Genomic DNA, 25,427 nt, shown 5'->3' with positions numbered 1-25,427 from the left:
TATCAAATCAAATCAAAATGAATTAGAGAATGATAGTTTCCAGCTTCATCCATGTCCCTGCAAAGGACATGAACTCATCCATTTTCAGCAAACTAACACAAGAACAGAAAACCAAACACCTCATGTTCTCACTCATAAATGGGAGTTGAACAATGAGAACACATGGACACAGGGAGGGGAACATCACACACCAGGGCCTGTCGAGTAGTGGGGAGCTAGGGGAGGGATAGCATTAGGAGAAATACCTAAAGTAGATGATGGGTTGATGGGTGCAGCAAACCACCACGGCATGTGTATACCTATGTAACAAACCTACACGTTCTGCACATGTATCCCAGAACTTAAAGTATAATGAAAAAAAAAACCTAAAAAAAGAATTAGAAACTTAAATCTAAGATCTCAAATTATGAAACTACTACAAGAAAACATTGAGGAAAATCTTCAGGACATAGTCTGCGGAAAAAATTCTTGAGTAATATCTCACAAGCACAGGCAACCAAAGCAAAACTGGATAAATGGGATTATATCAAGTTAAAAAGCTTCTGCACAGCAAAAGATACAATCAACATGAAGAGAAAACTCACAAAATGGGAGAAAATATTTGCAGATTACCCATCTGACAAAGGATTAATAACCAGCATATATAAGGAACTCAAACAACTCTGTAAGAAAAAATCTATTAATCTCATTTAAAAATGGGCAAAAGATCTAAACAGACATTTCTCAAAAGAAGACATACGAATTTCAAACAGGCATATGAAAAGGTGCTCAACATCACTGATCATCAAAACTACAATGAGATATCATCCCACCCCAGTTAAAATGTCTTATATCCAAAGACAGGCAATAACAAATGCTGGTGAGTATGTGGAGAAAAGGGAACCCTTGTGTACTATTGGTGGGAATTTAAATTAGTGCACCCTCTATGGAGAACAGTTTGGAGGTTCCTCAGAAAGCTAAAAATTGAGCTGCCATATGATCCATCAATCCCACTGCTGGGTATATATCCAAAAGAAAGGAAATAAGTGTATCTAAGAGATATCTGCACTCCTATGTTTGTTGCAGCACTGTTTACAATAGCTAAGATTTGGAAGCAACCTAAGTGTCCATCAACAGAGGAATGGATAAAGAAAATGTGGTATATACAATGGAGTACTATTCAGCCATAAAAAAGAATGAGATCCAGTCATTTGCAACAACATGGATGGAACTGGAGATCATTATATTAAGTGAAATAAGCCAGGTACAGAAAGACAGACATTGCATGGTCACACTTATATGTGGAATCTAAAAATTAAAACAATTGAACTCTTGGACATAGAGAGTAGAAGGGTGGCTACCAGAGGCTGGGAAGGTTATTGAGGGTTCTGGGGGAAGTACAGATGGCTAATAGTTACCAAAAATAAATAGAAAGAATGAGGAAGATCTACTATTTGATAGTACAACAGGGTGACTATTGTCAATAATAACTTAATTGCACATTTTAAAATAACTTAAAGAATGTAATTGGATTGTTTACAATTCAATGGATAAATGCTTGATGGGATGGATACCCCCATTTTCCATGATGTGCTTATTTCACATTGAAAGCCTGTATCAAAATATCTCGTGTACCCATAAATATATACACCTACCATGCACCCACGAAAATTTTTAAATGATAATTTAAAATAAAAAATAAGATCTTATAAATATCAGCATTTACCTTTACAAAGAAAAAAGCCCATAAAACAAAATAAGATGCCATACACAATGGAAGAAAACAATAAAATATTTTTTATTGTGCTAAGATATACATAACATAAAATTTACTATATTGACCAATTTTAAGTGTACAGTTCAATATTGTTAAGTACATTCACATTATTGTGCAACCATCACTGCCATCCATCTCCACAACTTTTACATCTTCCCAAAATGAAACACTGTATGCATTCAACCCTGATTCTCAGTTCTTTCCTTTCCCCAGCCCTTGGCCACCACCATTCTACTTTCTGTCTCTGTTAATTTGACTACTCTAGTACCTTGTCTAAGTAGAATTGAACACTCTTTGTTTTTTGTTTTTTTTTTTTCATGACTGGCTTTTTTCACTTGACATAATGTCTTCAAGGTTCGTCCATGTTGTAGCATGTGTCACAATTTCCTTTTTTTTAATCTGGAAAATATTCTATTGTATATTTATATCACATTTTATTTATCCTTTTATTCATCAATGGACACTTGGATTGCTTTCACCTTTTGGCTATTGTGAATAATGCTGTTATGAACTGCACGTACAAATATCTTTTCAAGCCCCTGCTTTCAGTCCTTTTAGACATATACCCAGAAGTGAAATTGGTAAATCATATGTTTAATATTTTGAGCAAATGTCATACTATTCTCCACAGTGGCGGCACTGTTGTACATTTTCACCAGCAAGGTGCACAAGGGTTCTAATTTCTCCACATACTCACCAACACTTGTTATTTTCTATTTTTTAAGTAGTTGCTATTCTAATATTTGTAAAGTAGTGTCTTATAATTTTGAGTTTTATTTCCCTGATTAGAGATGCTAAGCATCTTTTCATGTACTTATTGGCCATTTGTTTATCTTCTTTAGAGAAACGTCTACCCATGTTGTTTGCTCATTTTTTAAATTTTGTTTTGTTGTTGTTGAGTTAGAGTTCTTTATATAGTCAAGATACTAATTTCTTATCAGATATATGATTTGCTAATATTTACTTCTATTCTATGGTTTGTCTTTTTATTCTGTTAATAGTATCCTTTGATCCATAAACGTTTTTAATTTTAGTAAAGTCCAGTTTATCTGCTTTTATGCCAATAGACAGCTTTAAGAAGTAGGGTATGCCTCATCTTTGCAAGAGAAGTAACTATGAAAAGGTTTGAGTCTAGGTTTCAGTAGAATGAATTGGAATGGTGGGGCATGGGGCAATGATAATTGCAAGTTCAGACCATAGCTAAGATGTTTAAAAGAAGGAAGGCAAAAGAGAGAGTAGTAGGAAAAAGATATGAGATCACAGAAGCAAATTTCTCCCTTCCTCTTCATCACCTTCCCTGTCTTCTCTCAATCCTGGTGCAATTATAAGTACTCTAAAATAAAACTCCAGCCAACATTTCCATCTGTATGAAAGAAAACTTATTTTTTTCTTTTTATTATGAATAAGACCTGAGTATATTAATAGGCTTTGGAAAGAGATCAGGGAGAAGGGGAGGGTCAGAAGATAGAAGAAAGAGGGGAAAATTGTTTAGTGAGGCCCTAATCCAAAAGTGAGGGGATAGAAGGAGAATAAAGGCAAATGATTATTAGACCTGGCCAATGGGTAGGATTATCTTTTACTTCAAATGTAATAAACCTAATAAATAGCTGGAGAGGGGAATAGAATATTTATGTGTGATAGAGGGAAGTTAAAGAGATTCATATGGTAGAATTGCTCTTATATCTCTGTGAATTAGAAACAAAATCATCTGCCAAAGGTAAGGTGTTAGGTTAGGATTTGGAAACAGAAATAAAAGTCTGGAATTATAAAAAATGGCATTTTCCCTTGTTTTGGAACAGAACCAGCTTTAGGATGTTTTAGTAAATTGCTGTGTCTCAACCACCTGAACTGCCTTCCCTGTTGTAAATCTCTCTTTACAAGTAGAAACTGTGGCAAGCAACCTGTCACGGAATTCCAACTGAGTGCTAAATGCATTTTATTCTTTAAAACTTTCTCAATGATCACTAAACAGATGGCCTTCCACAGTCAGCTTCACCAGAGCATCTTGTCAGGCCAAGCCAGTTTAGCTTCGAAGATGGCATGTCATAGCTGTTTTCACATCGACCTGTTTCTCAATTAGGTACGTTCACCTACTAATTATTTATATGAGCCTAATCGCTTTTTAAAAAGCCAATTTAATGAAAACAAAATGTGACTGCCAATTTTCTTCTAATTTATTCTTTTACTAAAAATATTACTTCTAAAAATAATTCTGATTACTCTACTCTCTTACTTAAAATGTGTCCTAGGCTCCATATCCTAAGTTGGAATGAAGCCATTGCTTTGTATGATCCTCAGGTCATTCTGAGAGACTCTCAATGTCTCTGCATGACCTGGACCTCTGTCCACATCACAGTCCCATCCTGTGGTGGAGAGTCTTACTCTCAAACTCGTGCTTCCCAGTTTTGTTTCAGAGCATCACGCAGACTACTCTCTATACCTACATCACTCAGCTCCTTGTACGTTATCAATGCTAATTTATACTCATGTTTCATGTCTCAGCTTTGATAGCACTCTTTCCAAGGGCTTAAAGCTCCTATTATGTGCTCCCACAGTACTTTGGTTTTTTGCTTTACAATTGCCTCCATTTTTTCCAACTCCTTCTGCGTTTTTAGCCACAGAAGTCCATGGACCACATCTGAAGAGTCACTGTTCCCTCCGTATACCTTATACATAGAGTCTGGCATATACCATGAATTAAACCACGGTTTTACTATTTTCTGAATTTGAAAAGAGATTTTGTAGAAACAAATTGGAGTTTGGAGAAATTATCCAATTTTGTTGCCCCTTTTACTAGCTATATCGACTTGTGATATTATTTAAACTTCTTTGACCCTTACTTTTCTTAGCTGTAAAGTGAAGTTGTCTACCTACCTTCCTCATTGTTGTAAGAAGTAAATAATATATACGTCTAGTACAATGAATAGCACAAAACAGGGCAAAATATAATTGATTCTATCTTATTATTTTTCCAATTAAAACATGAATGCCAATATTGTTATCATGGTTTTTCTCCTTTATTTCCCCTTTACTGATTCTATCAAGATGGCAGTGCCAGTGCATTTGAAAAGAGCTACTTACACAATTAGTTGAGATAGAAATAACAACTAAAAATAGCTAACATTTATTAAGCAGTTACTCTGTGCTTGGCATTGTGCTAAGCAGTTTATACATACTATATTGCTAGTACTTATTTGTATCATTTGCTTCATAATATTTGGGGTTATGAAGGATGTAGTCACTGATTATCCTGCAGTCAATGATGACAATGGAAGATGAGACAGAATCTTCTTAGTTATGTTAACATTCAGGTGGATATTCATTAGCGCGTGCCAATTTTTTTTTTTTTTTTAATTCTGTATCCTTTTCGGAGTCTCAGTGTCCAGTAAGAAGAGAAGAGATCTATGTGGAGAAATGGACTCTCAGCTGCTCCCATCTCACACGTTTTACCCACAAAATATGCCAATCTAAAGCTGTTACCAGTATGTACTTATCTTCTCAAAGACATCACCAATTTCTGGGCCATTATTTTATTGGAAGTCCCGTAAATACCCTGGACATTTTAATGTCACTAAGATTTCTCGTTGTTGTTGTGTGTGTATATATATGTGTGTGTGTGTGTGTGTATCATACATACATATACATAAAATTTTCTACTTGCTGTTTTTTCTGTTTTTTCTTTTGTTTCTACTGTAGGTTTTTAGTTTCTTAAAGGCAAGAACTGGCTGGGCGCAGTAGCTCACGCCTGTAATCCCAGCACTTTGGGAGGCCGAGGCGGGCAGATCACGAGGTCAGGAGATCGAGACCATTCTGGCTAACACGGTGAAACCCCATCTCTACTAAAAAATACAAAAAATTAGCCGGGCGTGGTGGCAGGCACCTGTAGTCCCAGCTACTAGGGAGGCTGAGGCAGGAGAATGGCGTGAACCCGGGAGGCAGAGGTTGCAGTGAGCCGAGATCACGCCACTGCACTCCAGCCTGGGCGACAGAACGAGACTCTGTCTCAAAAAAAAAAAAAAAAAGGCGAGAACTATGTCTTATTTGCGTTAGTATCCTCAGAACCTAGTATTGTACCAGACACATAGTAGACTTCCCAAAATTATTGTTGAAAGAATACGTTTTGAATAAATTATTCCCCTTTACTTGTATACATGTGTGTACACCCACATGAATACTTTCTAGGTAATTGATATGACTGTCACAATTTTGCTAAGACTTGTACTTAAAGAGTACTTGTATCTTGAAGAGATGTATACAGATTAAGTAAAAGACACTGTGTGAGCAGTGATGACCCCTGTGGAAAATTGCTGCTCTGAGAACAGCTGGGAGAACAAGAGATTTTCAAAATGAGTAGTTCGTGCTTCTGTGTTAAAGATCAGATGGATGAACTAAAGTGAAACTAAGTGTGCTAAACATGACCTTGGCTTTTTATTGTGGACTTTGAACTAACCTTATTCTCCAACCTCAGTCAAAATAATTCTCTCAATTAAGGTCTGTCAAATAAACATGCAAAAAATGACCTTCACGGGATAGTCCTTAGGAAAAGCTAATAAATGACTGCAAAATTCTGAGACAAGGAAAAGCACTTGGTAAATCTTGAATAATAAATCAGGACCTTTCTGTGCTAAGTCAAACTAAGAAGCATTTAATTTGGAATCTTCCAGTGTTTGACTATCTGCTCAAGGAAAAAGGTTTGCAATAAATGTATATATGAAAGAAAAGCTGACAGTTGAAAAACTAAAATGAAAAGTAATGACATAATGTTGGGAGATGCCTTCAAGGAGACAAGTCCTCAGAAAGTTGAGATCTCAATTTAAAACATTTCTTTCTCTCTAATTGTTGTTCTGTGTGCTGCTGCAGTATGATGAAATGGCCATAAACTTAGTGTGATAGGCTTGCAGAATAATTTAATTATAATTTAACATTTACTTTTATGCTATGCAATTACTTACATTGCTTTTTGCTGAAGACAATCCATTTAAGCAGCTGCACAACAATGAAAAAATAGCTGACAGGGTCAATTCTAAAGTTATACTAAGGTTTAGTTACATTCGTTTTTTACCCAGTGGACTTAACAAATTAGGCAACATGAGACTGGTTGAAAGAAAATATACAAGTATTCAGGAGCCCTTGATTCTACTCTAAACCAGCTCTTTGAATTTTGTAGGTTCTATAATCTTTAATGGGGTAAGTAGCTTTTTTTTAAAAAAAAATCTATAAACGTTGTCATTGTATGGTCGATATTTCTTTTATTCACTAACATTCTGTAAGAATGATACATGCTGATGTGGCCTGTTGAATCAAAGAAAGGCTGTGTCGTTTATGAGTTTAAATCTATCTCCAAAGCCAGTCATCTGCATATATTGGGTGCCTACTCTGTGGTAATGGACAAGAATGGTCCATGATGTTAGACTTTTATTCTGTATTCTAGGTTTCTTTATATTTTTTCTCTTCCTGGAAGTCTGCATCACTAGTAATTTTTACATAAGCACTTTCACTGCAAAATACTTGTCTGGTTACAATGTCGATATGACCATTTGAAACATCACTTAAGACTTTTTTTGTTAAATACTATTTTCATGTTCACTCTTTGTGACTCAGTATTAAAGATTCTATGTTAATTTTAAAATTAACAGGGATATATTTGACTACCAACCCATCAATTTTGACTTGTATAATTTAGAATTTGGGGTTATTCTGAAAGTAAGCAGGCTTTATTAGAATTAGATATTCCAAGTAAAGGGCATAATGTAGAGGCTGATAGTTTTAAAGCTTTCAAGCAACAGAATTCATTTAGTTTGTTCTTAGAGTAGACTAACAGTTTTGTTTTAAATAGTTTTATTAAGATATAATTAACATAAAACTTACCCATTTACAGTGTACAATTTAAGTTTTCATTGTTTTATTTTTGGAGACAGAGAAGGTGAGAGTGGTCTTCCTACTTCTGCTGTTTTCTGTTTCCAAGACATCATATATTCGGGTAGCATTTCCCTGTACTCCATCACTAGAGTATTTATGAATTTAGTGTATAACAAAAGTTAACATTTCAGTTCAGCAAGAAAGGATGTATCTGTTTTGTTTCTGTTCTTTTTTTTTTTTTTAGAGATAGGATCCTCACTCTGTCACACAGCCTAGAGTGTAGTGGTATGATCAAGGTTACTGCAGCCTCAAATTCCTGGGCCTAAGTGATCCTCATGCCTCAGCCTCTCAAGTAGCTAAGACTACAGGTATGTGCCACCAGGCAGGCTATTTTTTTAAAAACTTTTTGTGGAGATGGAGTCTTGCTATGTTGCTCAGGCTAGTCTCAAACTCCCAGACTGAAATGATCCTCCTGCCTTGGCCTCTCAACACACTGGGATTATAGGCATGAACCACCAGCCCAGCCCCCAATGTAAAGTTTTGAGATTATTCACTTAGCTGTGTAGCTATCACCACAACCTAATTTTAGAACATTTTGGGAGTCCTAGCCAGAAAAATCAGGCAAGAGAAAAAACAAATGGTGTCAAAATAGGAAAAGAAGAAGTCAAACTATCTCTCTTCATGGATGATATGGTTCTATACCTAGAAAATCCTAAAGACTCCACCAAAAGGTTCCTGGAACTAATAGACAACTTCAGTAAAGTTTTAGGATACAAAACCAATGTCAAAAATCAGTAGCACTTCTATACACCAATAATGCTCAAGCTGAGAGCCAAATCAAGAACTCACCCCATCTACAATACCTGCCAGAAAAATAAAATACCTAGGAATATATATATATATAACTAAGAAGGTGGAAGATCTCTGCAAGAAAAAGTACAAAACACTACTGAAATACATCATAAATCACACAAATTGAAAATCATTCCATGTTCATGGATTGGAAGAATCCAAATTGTGAAAATGGCCATGCTGTCCAAAGCAATCTATAGATTCAACACTGTTCCTACCAAACTGCCAATATTATTTTTTTCACAGTATTAAAAAACAACTATTCTAAAATTCATATGAAACCAAAAATGTGCTTGAATAGCTAAAGCAATCCTTAGCAAAAGAACGAAGACAGAGGCATCACATTATCCGACGTCAAACTATACTTTAAGGCTATAGCAACCAAAACAGCAGGATACTGGTACAAAAACAGACACATAGACTAGTGAAACAGAGTAGAAAATCCAGAAATAAGGTCACACACCTACAGCCATTTGGTCTTCAACAAAGTCAAAAATAAGGAATGGCAAAAGGACTCCCTATTCAATAAATGGTGGTAGGATAGCTGGGTAGTCATATGAAGAAGGATGAAATTGGACCCCTACATTTCATCATATATAAAAATTAACTCAAAATGGACAAAATATTTAAATGTAAGACTTCAAACTATAGCAATCCTAGAAGAAAACCTAGGAAACACCATCATGAACACTGGGCTTGGGAAATAATTTATGACTAAGTTCTCAAAAGCAAATGCAACAAAACCAAAAATTGATACATGAGACCTAATTAAACTAAAGAGCTTCTGCACAACAAAAGAAACTATCAACAGAGTAAACACAATGTATAGAATGGGAGAAAATATTCACAAAGTAGTCATCCAACAAAGGTGTGATACCCAGAATCAATAAGGAACTTTAGTAATTAAACAAGCAAAAACCAAAAACCCTGTTAAATAGTGGGCAAAGGACGTGACGTGAACACTTCTCAAAAGAAGACATACATGCAGCCAACAAACATATGAAAAAATACTCAACATCATGAATTAATGCAGGAACAGAAAGCCAAATACTGCATGTTCTCTCTTATATGTGAGAGCTAAACATTGGGTACTCATGGACATAAAGATGGCAACAATAGACACTAGCGACTACTAGATGGGGAGGGAAAGAGGAGGGCAAGGTTTGAAAACCTAACCATTGTGTACTATGCTTACTACCTAGGTGACAGAAATACTCATATCCCAAACCTCAGCATCACACAATATGCCTATGTGACAAACCTGCACATGTATCCCCTGAATCTAAAATAAAAGTTGAAATTGCATTTTAAATTTTTTAAAAATTAAGTATTTATTTAAACAGGAGAATAAATATTTAGAAACTTTTCATCCCTTGTAAAAGAAACCCTGTACCACCAGCCTTGAGCAATCAATTCCCATCTCCTCTCCCCACTCCCACCCTCACTCCTAAGCAAACCTTTACTGACTTTGGGTCTATATGGATTTGCTTATACTGAATTTCAAATAAATGGGACAATAAAATATGTGGCTTTTGTGATTTGATCGTTTTACTTAGCAAAATGCTTTCAAGGGTCAGTTATGTGGTAGCATGTATCAGTCCTTCATTTCTTTTTATTTCCAAATTATGCACGATGTATAGATATTCTAAATTTTATTTATATATAAGTCAGTTGATTAACATTTTAGTTGTTTCCAGTTTTTGACTATTAGGAAACATTGCTGTAAACATTGTTTATAACTTTTTGTAAGAATCTATGTTTTCATTTAATTACCTGGGAGTAAACTCTCTGGGTCATATGGTGACTTTATGTTTAACATTTTGAGGAATGACTAAACTGTTTGTCAAAGCAGCTGCACAATTTTGCATTTCCACTAGCAATGTATGAAGGTTCTGATTTCTCCACATCTTGTCCAATACTTGTAATTGTATTTTTAATGATCACCGTTCACTGGAGATGAGGTGATATCCATTTGCAGCTTTGATTTGCATATCCGTATGACTAACGATGTTGAGCATCTTTTCATATACTCATTGGCCATTTGCATATATTCTTTGGAGAAGTGTCTAAAGTCCTTTGTCCATTTAAAAAAATTGTGTTGTTGGGCCAGGCACTGTGGCTCATGCCTGTAATCCCAGCACTTTCGGAAGCTGAGGTGGGTGGATCACCTGAGGTCAGGGATTCGAGGCCAGCCCGGCCAACATGCTGAAACCCCATCTCTACTAAAAATACAAAATATTAGCTGGGTGTGGTGGTGTGCGCCTGTAATCCCAGCTACTTGGGAGGCTGAGGCAGGAGAATCGCTTGAACCCGGGAAATGGAGGTTGCAGTGAGCTGAGATTGCACCATTGCACTCCAGCCTGGGCAACAAGAACGAGACTCTGTCTCAAAATAACAACAACAACAACAAACTGTGTCTTTTATTATTAAATTGTAGACATTTCTTATATATTATATTTGTTATTTTCCAGTTTTTATGATAACCGTGCCAGCTGATATGAAATGGTATTTCCTTGTGGTTTTTTGGCATTTCTTTAATGACTAATGAAGTTGACCATCTTTTCATTGCTTTATTGGCCATTTATATATCTTTGGAGAAATGCCTATTCAAGTCTTTTGCCAATCCTTGGATTGGATTGTTTATTTGTTGTTGAGTTGTTGTTCTTTATATATTCTGGATAATAAGCTATTACGAGATATATGGTTTGCAAAAATTTTCTCTCATTCCGTTTGTTGTCTTTTCACTTTCTTGATAATTTCCTTTGAGACACAAAATTTTCTAATTTTGATGAAGTCCAATTTATCTATGTTTTTCTTTTGTTGCTTATTTTTATTGTCATATCTAACAATCAATTGTCAAATCCAAATTCATGAAGATTTACCTCCATGTTTAGGTTATTCATCCATTTTAAATTAATTTTTGTATATAATGTCGAGTAGAATTTCATTAAAATAACTTCAAATAACTTCATTGTTTTGAATGTAGACATTCAGTTGCTTCAGTATCACCTGTTGAAGAGACAATTCTTTCCCAATGGAAAGAAATCTGCACCCTTGTCAAATTCAGTTGGTAATACATGCATGGATTTATTTTTGTACTCTCAATTCTATTCAGTTTGTCTATATTTCTATATTTATATGTGTATGCCAATAGTGCACTGTTTTAATTATTGTGTGTATGTACCACTTGCATTGTAATATAGACCATTTACATTCCATATTAATTTGAGAATCAGTTTTTCTATTTCTGTAAATAAAGGCTGCGGAAATTTTGATAGGAATTGCTTTTAATCTGTAGATTCCTTTGAGTAGTATTGAAATCTTAACAACACTAAGTTTTTCAGTTTATGAACATAGGCTATCTTTCCATTTATTCCTTTCACAATGTTCTGCAGTTTGCAGTGTACAAGTCTTTCACCTCCGTGGTTCAATTTATTGTTAAGTGTTTTATTCTTTTAAATGCTATTGTAAATGAATTGCTTTCTTAATTTACTTTTCAGGTTTTTCATGGATGGTGTATAGAAACAACTGATTTTTGTGTGTTGATCTTGTATTTTGTGACTTTGAGGGATTTATTTATTAGCTCTTGTAATTTCTGTGGATTCTTTTGGGACTTCCCCTATATACGGTCACTTCCGTGAATAGACATAATTTTACTTCTTTTTTTCCAATTTGAATTCCTTTTACTTTTTGTCTAAGTGCTCTGGCTAAAATTTCCAATACAATGTTCAATAGCAGTGTTGAAAGCAGACATCCTTGCCTTGTTCTGGATTTTAAGGGGGAAAGTCTTTATAGGTCTCTCAACATTGAGTATGATGTTAGCTGTAGATTTTTCATAAGTGCCTTTTTACCATGTCGAGAAACTTACCTTTTAATACTGGTGAGGTTATAATTTTTTGCTTTCAACCATCATATATTTTAAAGAACTTAGGAGAAGAAAAATAGTCTATCTACACAGATAGTTACCATTTCTGTGGTTCTTTCATTCTTAAAGTTATCACTTTCCCTCTAGTATCATTTTTCTTCTCTCTCAAGATATTCCTTTACCATTTTTTTTAGAGCAGATATACTGGTAGCAAATTATCTTAGGCCTCCTGTATCTGAGAATGTGCTTATCTCACCTTTATTCTTAAAGATTATTTTTTCTGAATATTGATAGTTCTTTTACTTTAAAAATATCATCCTAGTACCCTTGGACTCCATGGTTTCTAATGAGAAGTCCACTGTCATTTAAATCATTGTCTCCAATAAATAATATGTCATTTCTTTCTGGCTTCTTTTAAGATTTCTTTGTTGTTAATTTTCAGAAATTTGGTTGTGATATTTCTGGGCATGGATTTATTTGTGTTTATTTTACCTGAGGTTAGCTGAACTTCTTGAATCTGCAAGTTTATGTACTTAACCAAATTCAGTTACGTTTTCAGCCATAATTTCTTCACTTTTTCCCCTACACTTTGTTTTCTTCTTTCTTCTGGCACTACAACTAAACAAATATTACACCAGTTGTTGTTGTCTGACAGATCCATGAACTTCTGTTTAATTTTTTCAATCTTTTTTTTCTTTTTATAATTCTGAGTGGATAATTTCTACTAAACTTCTTCAATTCACTGACTCTCTGTCTTCTTTACTCTGCTATTGGGTCTTTCCAGGAAATTTTTGTTTTAGTTTTTGTACCTTTCTGTTTTAAAATTCCTATTTTGTAATATCATTTATTTCCTGGAGAATACATTCTGTATTTTCATCACTTTAAAAAAATTCACCTTTACTTCTTTTTACTTTATTTTATTTTTCTTTTCTTTTCTTTTATTTATTTATTTCTTTTTTGAGATGGCGTCTCACTTGGTCGCCCAGGCTGGAGTGCAGTGGCGTGATCTTGGCTCACTGCAAGCTCCACCTCCTGGGTTCACGCCATTCTCCTGCCTCAGCCTCCCGAGTAGCTGGGACCACAGGCACCCGCCACCACGCCCGGCTAATTTTTTATATTTTTAGTAGAGACAGGGTTTCACCGTGTTAGCCAGGATGATCTCCATCTACTGACCCCATGATCCACCCGCCTGGGCCTCCCAAAGTGCTGGGATTACAGGCGTGAGCTACCGTGCCCAGCCTCACCTTTACTTCTTCAAGCTTGACTATAATAGCTTCTTTAAAGTCTTTATCAGTTAATTCCAACATCTGGATCATGACAGGATTGGCATCTGTTGATTCCTGCTTCTACTTATGCTGACTAGTTTTGGATTGCATTTTGGATACTTAATATACTGTGTTATGAGACTCTGGGTCTTATTTAATTCTTATGGAGATTATTGAAAAGAGAGAGAGAGAGAAGTTCACAGACTTGGAGTTTTAAGCTAAAAGTACCAGACCACTTTCTGTAAGCGATGGTTCTAAGTGGGTTCCATTTTCAGAGTTTGCAGTTTTGTTTGGCTGTCTCCCATGTGTGTGCCATTCAGAAGCCACAGTCTGAGACCTTGGGGATGGCCTACCTATCAGTTCTCAAGAGTCTTTGGTTAGGCTCTTATTCATGCTTATGCAGCTTGTAGGGGAGACCCGCAATTCAGACACAACTTTATGGAATTACTTTCTTGAATTCTCTCCTCTTTACGGTCTTTGTGACACTTTTTGGTTCTGAAAGGCCCTGATTCTGCTCTTCTGTCTAGAAGGATAGGGCTTTAGTTTTCGCTTTCTGCTGTGAACATTCCTCAACTGTGTCTGCCACTGAAGCCAAGTAGCAGGGTATACAGAGAAAGAAAGAATTGGGTTACTCCATCACATTCTTAGGACCACGGTCCCCCTTGTCAGAGGGAAGGGTTGCTTTCCCTCAGAGTTTTAAGTGTCTGCCCAGCTACCACTGTTACTGTTTGCACCTCTGTGACAGCACTGCCATAGATTTTCCTGGGTCTGGGATGGAAAAAACAAAAAGCAACACAGTCAAATTTTTATACTTTCCCCAGGAACTGACCCCAAGGACTCCTTTTCCTGACTGAGACTGGAAATTGAGGTCTTCTCTTACAGCTTTCTGCCTACATTTAGCCCAGAATTTTGAACTTTGTGATGCATTTCATTCCACTGTGGGAGATACCAGAGGCAAAAAACAAGAAACTCCCTCTTAAATTGGTCTTACTCTGAGTACTCATTTCCTTATTTCATTCTACCTGCTACCATTTAACATTTCAGAGTCTTCAGATAGCTGCTCAATATATCTGTTTTAGTCATTCGTTGTACTCAACAGGAAGGACAGGGTGACATATGCTTACTTTTATCTGAACTGGAGCCAGAATCTTAAATATATATTGAAAAGATTATATTAGATAATTTTTTATTTATGTCTATCTTATTTACTTGTTTTTTTCAATATATTGTTAGGCTTAAATGTCCTGAAGCATTCTAGGCAAATAGCACAAATCCCTTTAAAAAAAGCCCCTCTAAGTATATTCCAGAACCTCAGTTAGTATCTAGCCTCGTTACTTCTTTATATTATTCCATTAAATTTTAAGTCCATTTTCTTTAGTTTTAACTATGGTGTATTACATCATTTTCCAAATAAAATGTTGCTTATACATATCTAGGGGGATTAGAAATTTTAATAACTCTATTTCAATAAAAATTATTGTGGGTATATATACACATTTTAAAATAATTACACAATGAAGGGAAAGAAAGCAAAATTTTAATAATGATTCCTCTCATTAGAGGAGAAGAACAAATTTTTACCTGTTGGATGCACATTTACAGTTTGCTGAATATGTACTTCAAAATAACATACATATACAGAACATAATTTTTAGAGGAATTTTTGCTTCTGATTGACCTGACGTATACCCTAAAAGGTGTTTTATCTCTGTTCTTATGGCTGTCGTGTTAGAGAAGGTAGTTATGCAAACATGAGCAGGGTAGGAGAAGGGCTCCCCAACAAGGAATGTCAGGCAACTATCAGGGGATGGTCAATCAGTTGTTAAACTGTCGCTTTAAAATCATAATTGGTTGCAGCCAGAGCCAGGGAAAGGCAGTCTCTAATAGCTAGAAAATACCTGAAGCTGGTGGTCAGTAGCTTCCCAATAAGATCTCAGGAGTTGGGCAAGTAGCCTCAAGCATGCGCACTAAGAGGCAAAATGGTGGAGTTTAAGTGGTATATGATCTACCTCTAGGAAAGCTCGACTGATAAGGAAGAAATGCTTCAAGTAAGCATGTGCACAACTTCAGTAAACACACTGTGCATGTGGCCCCTCCTAAGTGCTGGCAGGCTACTACGCATGTGGACAGCCTGCTTCAAGGGAAGAATCAAGGGAGAAAAAAAACCCTTGCAAACCCTGGCACCAAGCCAATGTATAAAATCCCAAGTCAAGAGCTGAACAGGGCACTTGGATCTCTCAAGTCCCCTGCTTGGCCTTCTTCCAAGTGTACTTTACATCCTTTCGTTCCTGGTCTAAAAGTTTTTAATAAACTTTCATTCCTGCTCTAAAACTTGCCTTGGTCTCTCCCTCTGCCTGAAACCTACTTCTGCCCTTCAGCCGAATTATTGCCTCTGAGGAGGCAAGGATCAAGTTTATTGCAGAGCTGTACAGATTCACTGCTAGCAGCAATCACAACTCATTATATATTTTCACTTAATAATTATAGGCATACCAAAATTTTGCGGTGTTTAATAAGAAAAATCAAGGTGAGTTCAGGTTTACCTGTTGAGTAAGTGTAAGAACACTGGGGTGAGGGTAGGAGTGGAGGCTATAACTCATCCTTGAAAATAATTATATATGCCTGCCACTATATGCATTTAAAAAGCAAAATTGAATAATAACTAAGCTAGTAAAGAAGAGGTAAAGACTTTTCACAATCAGAAATGAAAAAACAAAAAACAAAAACAGAAAAGCGTTATGTTTCCCTAAGGTGGATCTTTTTGTGGTAGACTATAACAAAGCAATAAAGGAATCGGCAGTACTTGCATACCCAGTGGACTATTTAAATATTACTGTGACTGAGAACAAAAGACTTCAAAATTTCCCTAGCTCTCTTGTTTAAATCTATATGGGAATACAGATTTAGAGCTAAATGGAGCACAATGACACAGGGAGCCTTTGGAGGCTACAAGGACTATGAATATTGATGGGAATTCACTTCTGTGTTGTGCTCTGAACAAATGACAACAGAGTAGTAAACAACTATTTCCTTGGAGATGCAAATAGATTCCACAGGCTGTGAATTGAAACTCTTTCTCACTCAGATCTTATTCAAAGCAAACAGTGTATTTAGAAGGGTACACATACCGTAACAATTAGACAGGATATGGCAAACTAGCAACAAAGAAATAGAATTAGTTCCAACTCCTTATAACTATGAACAAGCTTTTTTCTCTCTCTCATCAAATAAGCTAGAGATGGTATTATCTCTGTTTCACATTTTTTAAAATAAATGAATTCATTCTAGGAAAGTTGCCTTTGAGTATTTAGCAAAATTTTCCTGGAACTGAACTCTACAAGTGCCATCTTTCAGAGCAATACAATAGTTCCTGGAAGATTGTTACTAATATCATTTTACTCATGTTGAAAAACTCTATTTTCCAAATAGATAAATTTCTCTTTGGGATCTGCAGAGGCTCATAAGTGACCTTCCAGATACAAGCTGCTATTGAGAGTTAAGGGGATGATCAAAAATCACAGTAGTTGATGCAAAACCTGAATAATAATATTCTAAAGAGGAAAATAGGATTCTTTCTTTTTGCATAGAAAAGGAGCAAAGGCTACTGTATGGAAATTCAGAGAAGGAAAAATGTACTGAGCCTGAACATGGATGAGCAAATTATTAAATTATTAAATGGGATCAAATAATAAAACTGTCCTTATAGAATTTAGCATGATGTCTATCAATAATTATTATAAAGCATTAGCTTAAAGAACAATAGTTTTTAAAGGGCAGGAAAATTTAGGTTGTTCACAAAACAGACAACAAAAGTAAATTTGTGTATTGCTTCATTTCTGTGGGGGCATAAACATCTCAAAGTCTATTTTGGAATACCTGTGAGTTCCCTGAGGGTGAGGCTATGTGTTATTCTTCTTTGTGTTTCCAGGATCCAAGTTGAACTCTAAATTCAGAGGCAAATCAGCAGTCTGTTTTAATGGAAAACCCTAAGATGCCAGTCCATCAGAGGTGTTCAGATATCACTGGAAATGCAGCAGAATGGAAAAAAAATGTGTTTTTCTGATCTACTCTTAGGAAGACCATTGCATTCTGTTTGAAAGGATTTTTCATATGTCCTTGGTGTAGGCACTGAGACCTCAATGAGTATGTTCAAATGATAAAAGATGACTAACTAATTGCCTTCTCAGGAGCATTTTTTTTTAATTTAATTTACTTTATTTTATTTTTTTACCTGTAGGGCTTTAGTGTTCTTCAGCGAAAGGCACAAGTTTGCCAAAGAGCAGAGTAACAAAAGAGCAAAGAGCAAGCTAGAAGTGGGGTTTAAATTCTATCACCAGTAGCTCTCATTTTCTTCCTCACTTAAGACTTAGTTTTCTCTCTAAATAAATATTTAAAACTATTCACACAACATTTGTTAAAAGAGGCAGCAAAGTGCTAGCCTCCTTGGGGCAGGCACCCACATGATTCAGCCTGGATCTGTTTATAAATCACCATCACAGGTGCTACACAATGAATGCTCTTGACACAGAATGTTCTTGCTAACAGGGAGAAAAGCCAGTACCTTTTCTCTGTCCAAACATTTGAGAATTAGGTGCTAGATTTTGCAGATTCTGTTGGAAATTATCAATTTCATCAAGATTTCCTGAAACATTCCTTTATACCTTCTGACATGGTTTGGCTCTGTGTTCCCACCCAAATCTCACCATGACTTGTAATAATCCCCAAGTGTTGTGGGAGGGAGTCAGTGGGAGGTAACTGAATTATGGGGGTGGGTTTTCCCATGTATTCTTGTGATAGTGAATAAGACTCATGAAATTTGATGGTTTTATAAAAGCGCAGTTCCCCTGCACACACCCTCTTGCCTGCTGCCATGTAAGACATGTCTTGCTTCCCCTTTGCCTTCCATCATGATTGTGAGGCCTCCCCAACTATGTGGAACTGTGAGTCAATTAAACCTCTTTCCTTTATAAATTACCCAGTCTCAGTTATGTCTTTATTAGCAGTGTGAGAACAGACTGGGGCCGGGCACAGTGGCTCATGCCTGTAATCCCAGCACTTTGGGAGGCCAAGGCAGGTGGATCACCTGAAGTCAGGAGTTCGAGACCAGCCTGGCCAACATGATGAAACCCTGTCTCTACTAAAAATACAAAAATTAGCCAGGCCTGGTGGCAGGTGCCTGTAATCCCAGCTACTCGGGAGGCTGAGGCAGGAGAATTGCTTGAGCCCAGGAGGCAGAAGTTCCAGTGAGCCGAGATTGCACCATTGCACCTAGCCTGGGTGACAAGAATGAAACTCCATCTCAAAAAACAAACAAAAAAAAAAAAAAAGAAAAGAGACAGAAAGAAAGAAAGAAAGAGAGAACAGACTAATAGAGCAAATTGGTACTGGGAAATGGGGCATTGCTGTAAAAATAACTGAAAATGTGGAAGCAACTGTGGAACCGGATAATAGGCAGAGGTTGGAACAGTTTGGAGGGCTTGGAAGAAGACAGGAAGGTGCGGGAAAGTTTGGAACTTCCTAGAGACTTGTTAAATGGCTTTGACCAAATGTTGCTCATCTCAGATTGAGAAGAGGAACTTGTTGGGACTAGAATAAAGGTGACTCTTGCTATGTTTTAGCAAACAGGCTGGCAGCATTTTGCCCCTGCCCTAGAGATCTGTGGAACTTTGAACTTGAGAGAAATGATTTAGGGTATCTGGCAGAAGAAATTTCTAAGCAACAAAACATTCAAGAGGTGACTTGGGGGATATTAAAAGCATCCAGCTTTATGTATTCACAAAGATATGGTTTGAAACTGGAGCTTATGTATAAAAGGGAAGCAGAGCATAAAATTTCAGAAAATCTGCAGCCTGGTGATGCGGTAGAAAAGAAAAACCCATTTTTCTGAGGAGAAATATGAGCTGGCTGCATACATTTACATAAGTAACAAGGAGCCAAATGTTAATCACCAAGACAATGGGGAAAATATCTCTAGGGCTTCACAGAGGCCCCTCCCATCACAGTCCTGGAGGCCTAGGAGGAAAATTGCCTCGCTCCTTTGGGCAGTCTTGGGATTTGGTGCTCTGGCTTAAAGGGCCAAGGTACAGCTTGGGCCATGTCTTCAAAGGATGAAAGCTCCAAGCCTTGGCAGCTTTCATGTGATGTTGAGCCTGCAAGTGCACAGAAGTCAAGAATTGGGGTTTGGGGCCGGGCGCGGTGTCTCAAGCCTGTGATCCCAGCACTTTGGGAGGCCGAGGCAGGCAGATCACGAGATCAGGAGAATGGCATGAACCCAGGAGGCAGAGCTTGCAATGAGCCGAGATCGTGCCACTGTACTCCAGCCTGGGTGACAGAGCGAGACTCTGTCTCAAAAAAAAAAAAGAATTGGGGTTTGGGAACCTCCACCTAGATTTCAGAGGATGTATGGTAATGCATGGATGTCCAGGCAGAGGTGTGCTTAAGGGGTGGAGCCCTCCTGGAGAACCTCTGCTAGGGCAGTACAGAAGGAAAATGTGAGGTAGAAACCCCCACATAGAGTCCCCACTGGGGCACTGCCTAGTGGAGCTGTGAGAAGAGGGCTGCTGTCCTCCAGACCCCGGAATGGCAGATCCACTGACAGCTTATACCATGCACCTGGAAAAGCTGCAGACACTCAATGTCAGCCTGTGAAAGTAGCCACAGGGGCAGAGCTGCCCAAGACCACAAGACCATGGGAACCCACCTCATGCATCAGCATGACCTGGATGTGAGACATGGAGTCAAAGTAGATTGTTTTGGAACTTTAAGATTTGACTGCCCCACTGGATTTCAGACTTGCATCATGCCCATAGCCCTTTCATTTTGGCCAATTTCTGGAATGGGTGTATTTACCCAATCCTTGTACCCCCATTGTATCTAGGATGTAACTAATTTGCTTTTGATTTTACAGGCTCATAGGCAGAAATGACTTGCCTTGTTTCAGATGAGACTTTGGACCATGGACTTTTGAGTTAATGCTGAAATGAGTTAAGACTTTAGTGGACTGCTGGGAAGGCAGGATTGTGTTTTGAAATGTGAAAGGGACATGAGATTTGGTAGGGTCCAGGGACAGAATAATATGGTTTGTCTCTGTGTCCCCTCCCAAATCTCACATTGAACTGTAATAATCCCCATGTATTGTGAGCAGAACCTGGTGGGAGGTAATTGAATCATAGAGGCAGGTTTTTTTCCTGTGCTGTTCACGTGATAGTGAATGTCTCACAAGATCTTATGGTTTTATAAAAGGGCAGTTCCCCTACGCACACCCTCTTGCCTGCTGTCATGTAAGACACGTCTTGCTCCCCCTTCACCCTCTGCCATGATAGTGAGGCCTCCCAGCCACGTGGAACTGTGAGTCAATTAAACCTCTTTCCTTATAAATTACCCAGACTCAAGTATGTCTCTATTAGCAGCATAAACTGGGCTTTCTCTGCTGTCCCAGATTTCTCTATTCCTTCTCTTCCAGCAGCTCCACCTTGCAGAGATGCTGTCAAATATGCACAAGCTCTTATATTATCAGTGTCTTTCCAAGATGAAGCCAAGTCCTGATGAGCTGAAGCTAAGAGTTCTTTTCATCTTGACATACTGGCAGCCAGCTAACCCAACGATGGCCCTATTTTCTCCAACCATTACTAAAAATGTAAGTCCCTTAGATCATCCATTTTCTCTTTAATTTTGTCATTCCACTTCTGTTTTCTCTGGCCTCTCAAAATTGAAAATATGCTCTTTGTAAAACTTCTGTTCCTTATTAAAACTTCTGTTCTTTGTTGGATGCCTACTCATCCTCAGTTACCTCACTGATCCTTCTTGACACTGGCTCCTCCTTGAGGAAATCACCTTCATCGCAGCTTCTACCAATGGACAGAAGGCTGTCATTCTCCCAAACCATATTATATTCTGGTCTGTAGTTTTGGTCCTTGTCTAAATGTTGCTGGTTGAACCTGGTCATTCATTCTCTTCTCTTTCTATGTTAATAGAATGCCCACTTTATAGCTGATTCATAGTTGTCTTGAGTAAAGCTATTTCTCAGAATTCCTTACAATTGGGTGGCATGAGACTGAGTTAAGTACCTAATGAGGTGTCAGCAGAAATAGGGTATTTAACTTCCTGAAGTGTCTTTAAAGGAAGAGAACTGACCCTTCTTCCCATCCCTCCTTTCTACTGGCTTGAAGGTGGATGTGATGGTGGAGCTGGAATAGCTGTGACTTGGGGAATGGAGGCCACAAATGGCACAGCAACAGGAAGAAAGAAGCCTTGATGTTTGATAAGTTGAGTATTCTAACTCATTTGGAACGCTTATGTTTAGACTCCTATTTAAGAGATAAATAAATATCGATCTGTTATTGGAATTTTTTGTCCCTGACCACCAAACCTAATCATAATTGACATAGTCAATGCTGCTTTTACTCTACTGGTAAAGCCAGTGATCCTTTGAAACTCATGTTATTTGCCTAAATCATCTTCAACCGCTCCTCATTGCTGATCTTTGCTGACCTTTTTTATGCCCACTAATCCTTTGAAGACCTCAGTATCTTCAATATCCATATCCATATCCATATCCATATAGAAAATATATTGATTACATTGGCTTCTCAGTTTTTATTCTTCTTAATTCCTTCAATGTTTTCCATTTGTATCAATCAGGATACAATTAGCTATGTGACTAACAAACAACCCCCAAATTTCAGTTGCTTATAGTAACAAAGGTTTATTTTTTGTTCCTGTCGCAGGGCATTCATGTGTTTTCTTCACTCCAGGGCCCATGCTGACTTTGCCTCTAATTGGGATATCGCTACTCTTGTGGGAGAGGTAAAAAAAAAACAAAAAACAAAGCAAACTAAACCAAAACAAAACAAAACAAAGACACACACACACACACACACACACACACACACACACACACACACACACACACAGGGGACTATATACAAGCTGGCTCTTTCAAAACTTCTGCCTGCTCGAAAGTGGCACATATCCCTTATACTCACATTTTATTGGCTAAAGTAATTATTTGGTTAAATGGAATATTAATAATATTAATAAGGTGAGAGATGGGCAACTTTAGTGGAGAATAATATATCACTCTAATATGTATTGCCATGCACATAGCATATATATTCAATACATATTTATAGGTGGACTGATTAGAACATAAAATCATTTTTAATTTTATAAATTATTTAATTTTTATTTTGAAGAAATGTGGGTCATCCAGTTTAGTCTTTTATCTGATTCTGGAACAATTTCTATAGTATATGGACAATTTGCTAATCTTTCTTTAAAAAACTGCTTAGCAGGGAGCCTACTATCTTACAACATAATCCATAAATATTTATTTTTACACAAAAATAGTTATTTCCATGGCACTTTGGAAGAATGAAGGTAAACGTGGGCTCAAGCCCCGTGTGCTGAACCAGGAAGTCCCTATAAATTTTGATTTTTTTTTTTTTTGAGATGGAGTCTTGCTCTGTTGCCCAAGCTGGAGTGCAGTGGTGTGACCTCGGCTCACCGCAACCTCCACCTCCTTGGTTCAAGCAATTCTCCTGCCTCAGCCTCCCAAGTAGCTGGGACTAAAGGCACGTGCCTCCATGCCCAGCTAATTTTTGTATTTTTAGTAGAGATGGGGTTTCACCATGTTGACCACGCTGGTCTTGAACTCCTGAGCTCGCGATCTGCCCACCTTGGCTTCCCAAAGTGCTGGGATTACAGGCATGAGCCACCGCACCTAGCCAAATTTTGAACATCTTTTAATGTTAACTCTTCTTTGTAACAAACTAAAATTAGTCTCCTCATAACCTCTTTCTTCTGGTTTTTAACTTAGTTTGGAGATTAATAAGACCAGGTTAGAAAAGAGAGCTTGCTTGACAAAATGAAGAGCACCTACACTCTCTGAAGAAGAGTTTTTACTCAGTTCCAGCCAACTGCATAATTCGGGAAATTGCTCTCATTCTGCCAAATGTTCATGTACCCTTAGTACTAGAAATGGGTTTCAATTAAAAATAGAACAATATAACACTAACAGGTCAACCACAACACATGATTGTGGCCTAAGTATTCCCAAAATGTGATGACTATTTTCGACTGACGTAGTTTGAGAATAATTCCCCTACTCTGAACACTTTTTGTGGCAGCTTCTTAGTTATGTCTTGTAGTTGAAAATTGATAGAAAAGAAACAAATTTTGAAAACAAGAGTACCCTCTATATCTCTTAGGTGCTTCTTGATTTTTGAGTTTCATAACAGCACGGCCAGGGAAAGTGAGATTTTATATATATGATGTGGAAAATCCCATCACAATGGGACTGAACCTGATAGGAAAAGCAATTGACATCTCTCATGCACATGGTGTCTATCTTTGTATAGCTCTAATCATTGATAAAGCTTTTTTGAGCTGAGGGTGAGGAGAGGTAGAGAATCAGAAGTAGTATGGGAGCATTTGAGAACTCCCTTCTGATAAGACCAATAATGAACCATGTTTGTTTATTGTGTAAGCACCCATAGACTTTTTTTTTTTGGCTAAAATTCAATTGTACAGTGTTTCTTCTGCTTCCTCCAAGTGTTTGGTTTACTTTAGAAAACATGATTTCCTGTACTAGGTGCTCACAGGCCTTGTATTCAATGCTTCACTCTAGAGCTATGTTATGAATCAGTCTCTAAATTTGCTAGTCAGTAGTTTCTGGATTTGATCCTCTCATGTTAAAAATTGGAATATTTCCTTATTCTATATTTCTGGAATTTGTCAGATTTGTCACAATTCTTCAGTAATTACTAATAGTTGATTCTATGATAATTTCTTAAGGTTTTGACTCTTGAGGTAAAATTAATCAGAACCCGAGATCTTGAATTCATTTAAAACAGTCCAATGCTCTGGCATTATTTTGATTTTTGTTTGTTTATTTGTTTATCAAATATTTATTTAAGCCCTAAGTGTGTGGATCTTAAGTTGGGAATGGAGATATAAAAATTAATTAGATACAATTTTGTTTTCTAGGACTCCAAGTTTCATAATAACAACAGTTAAAGTAATTGAGTGCTACATGTGCACAAGGACTACACGTCAGGTGTTTGCCTACTGGAAGCTCATTTTTTTCCTCACAGCATCATGGGGGTGACACTTTATTTTGATGAAAAGGAAGCTGTTGCATAGAGAGATCCAATGAGTTCCTAAAGATCTCACAGCTCATAAGTAGAAGTATCAATATTCAAACCTAAAACTTGTGTTCATATCAGGTTACTTCCCTGATTCATTAGCCTTACTTGAAATTCTGTCTGTTATTAACCCATTTGACTACCAGTTTTGGTTTTAAGAACATTCTTCTTAATGAAGAAGCCAAGAGCAAAAGAGGATTTAAAAGTAATGCTTGTTTTCTATCACTCACAGAAATAGCTGAATTCTCTCTGTGGGTATACATTCCTGCACAATAGAAGTATGATATTACTTTGCCTTCTCCTAACACTGGGGCTATTTACTTTTCTTCATTGTTCCAACTTTTAACATATTTGCAAATATCCTTTATGTTGTTCTTTGTCCTAAGACTCATTCACACCTCTGCTTTCTCCACATTTCAACATTTCTATCAAAAACCTGTGAGGGTTTCCCATGATGCTTTTTTGTGTTCCACTCACCCATACATCCTTGACTCAAGTCATCATCCCGGAGGAGCCGTACTTTAGATGTCTTCTTTCCCTGTGGTTTATCCTTATTAGGTTGATACATAGCTATTACATTTTAAGGAAAATATCTTGCCTCTCAGTATATTTGATAATAGCAATAATTTTTCTTGTCCCCTAAACTTCTGGAAATCAGTTTCTCTTAAGTCTAAAATGCATATGAG

General features: G+C 37.1%; 1 long non-coding RNA gene across 2 annotated transcripts in view; it reads left to right on the top strand.

The window, feature by feature from the left end:
• The window catches only part of LOC129058678 (uncharacterized), a 120,267-nt gene extending 97,865 nt beyond the window's left edge, over nt 1-22,402 (top strand). The window contains exons 6-7 of one of the 2 annotated variants that reach the window (XR_008523957.2): nt 21,766-21,861; nt 22,324-22,402. This is a non-coding gene — a long non-coding RNA (uncharacterized LOC129058678). Of the gene's footprint in view, nt 1-3,728; nt 3,835-21,765; nt 21,862-22,323 lie in introns of those variants that run through there. The other variant, XR_008523958.2, reaches the window with a different exon arrangement.
• The last annotated feature ends 3,025 nt before the right edge of the window (nt 22,403-25,427 follow it).

Source organism: Pongo abelii, chromosome 2 (genome assembly GCF_028885655.2).
Source record: "Pongo abelii isolate AG06213 chromosome 2, NHGRI_mPonAbe1-v2.0_pri, whole genome shotgun sequence".
Lineage (NCBI taxonomy): Eukaryota > Metazoa > Chordata > Mammalia > Primates > Hominidae > Pongo > Pongo abelii.
Note: the sequence above shows the minus strand (reverse complement) of the source record. Positions and strands in the feature narration are given on the sequence as shown.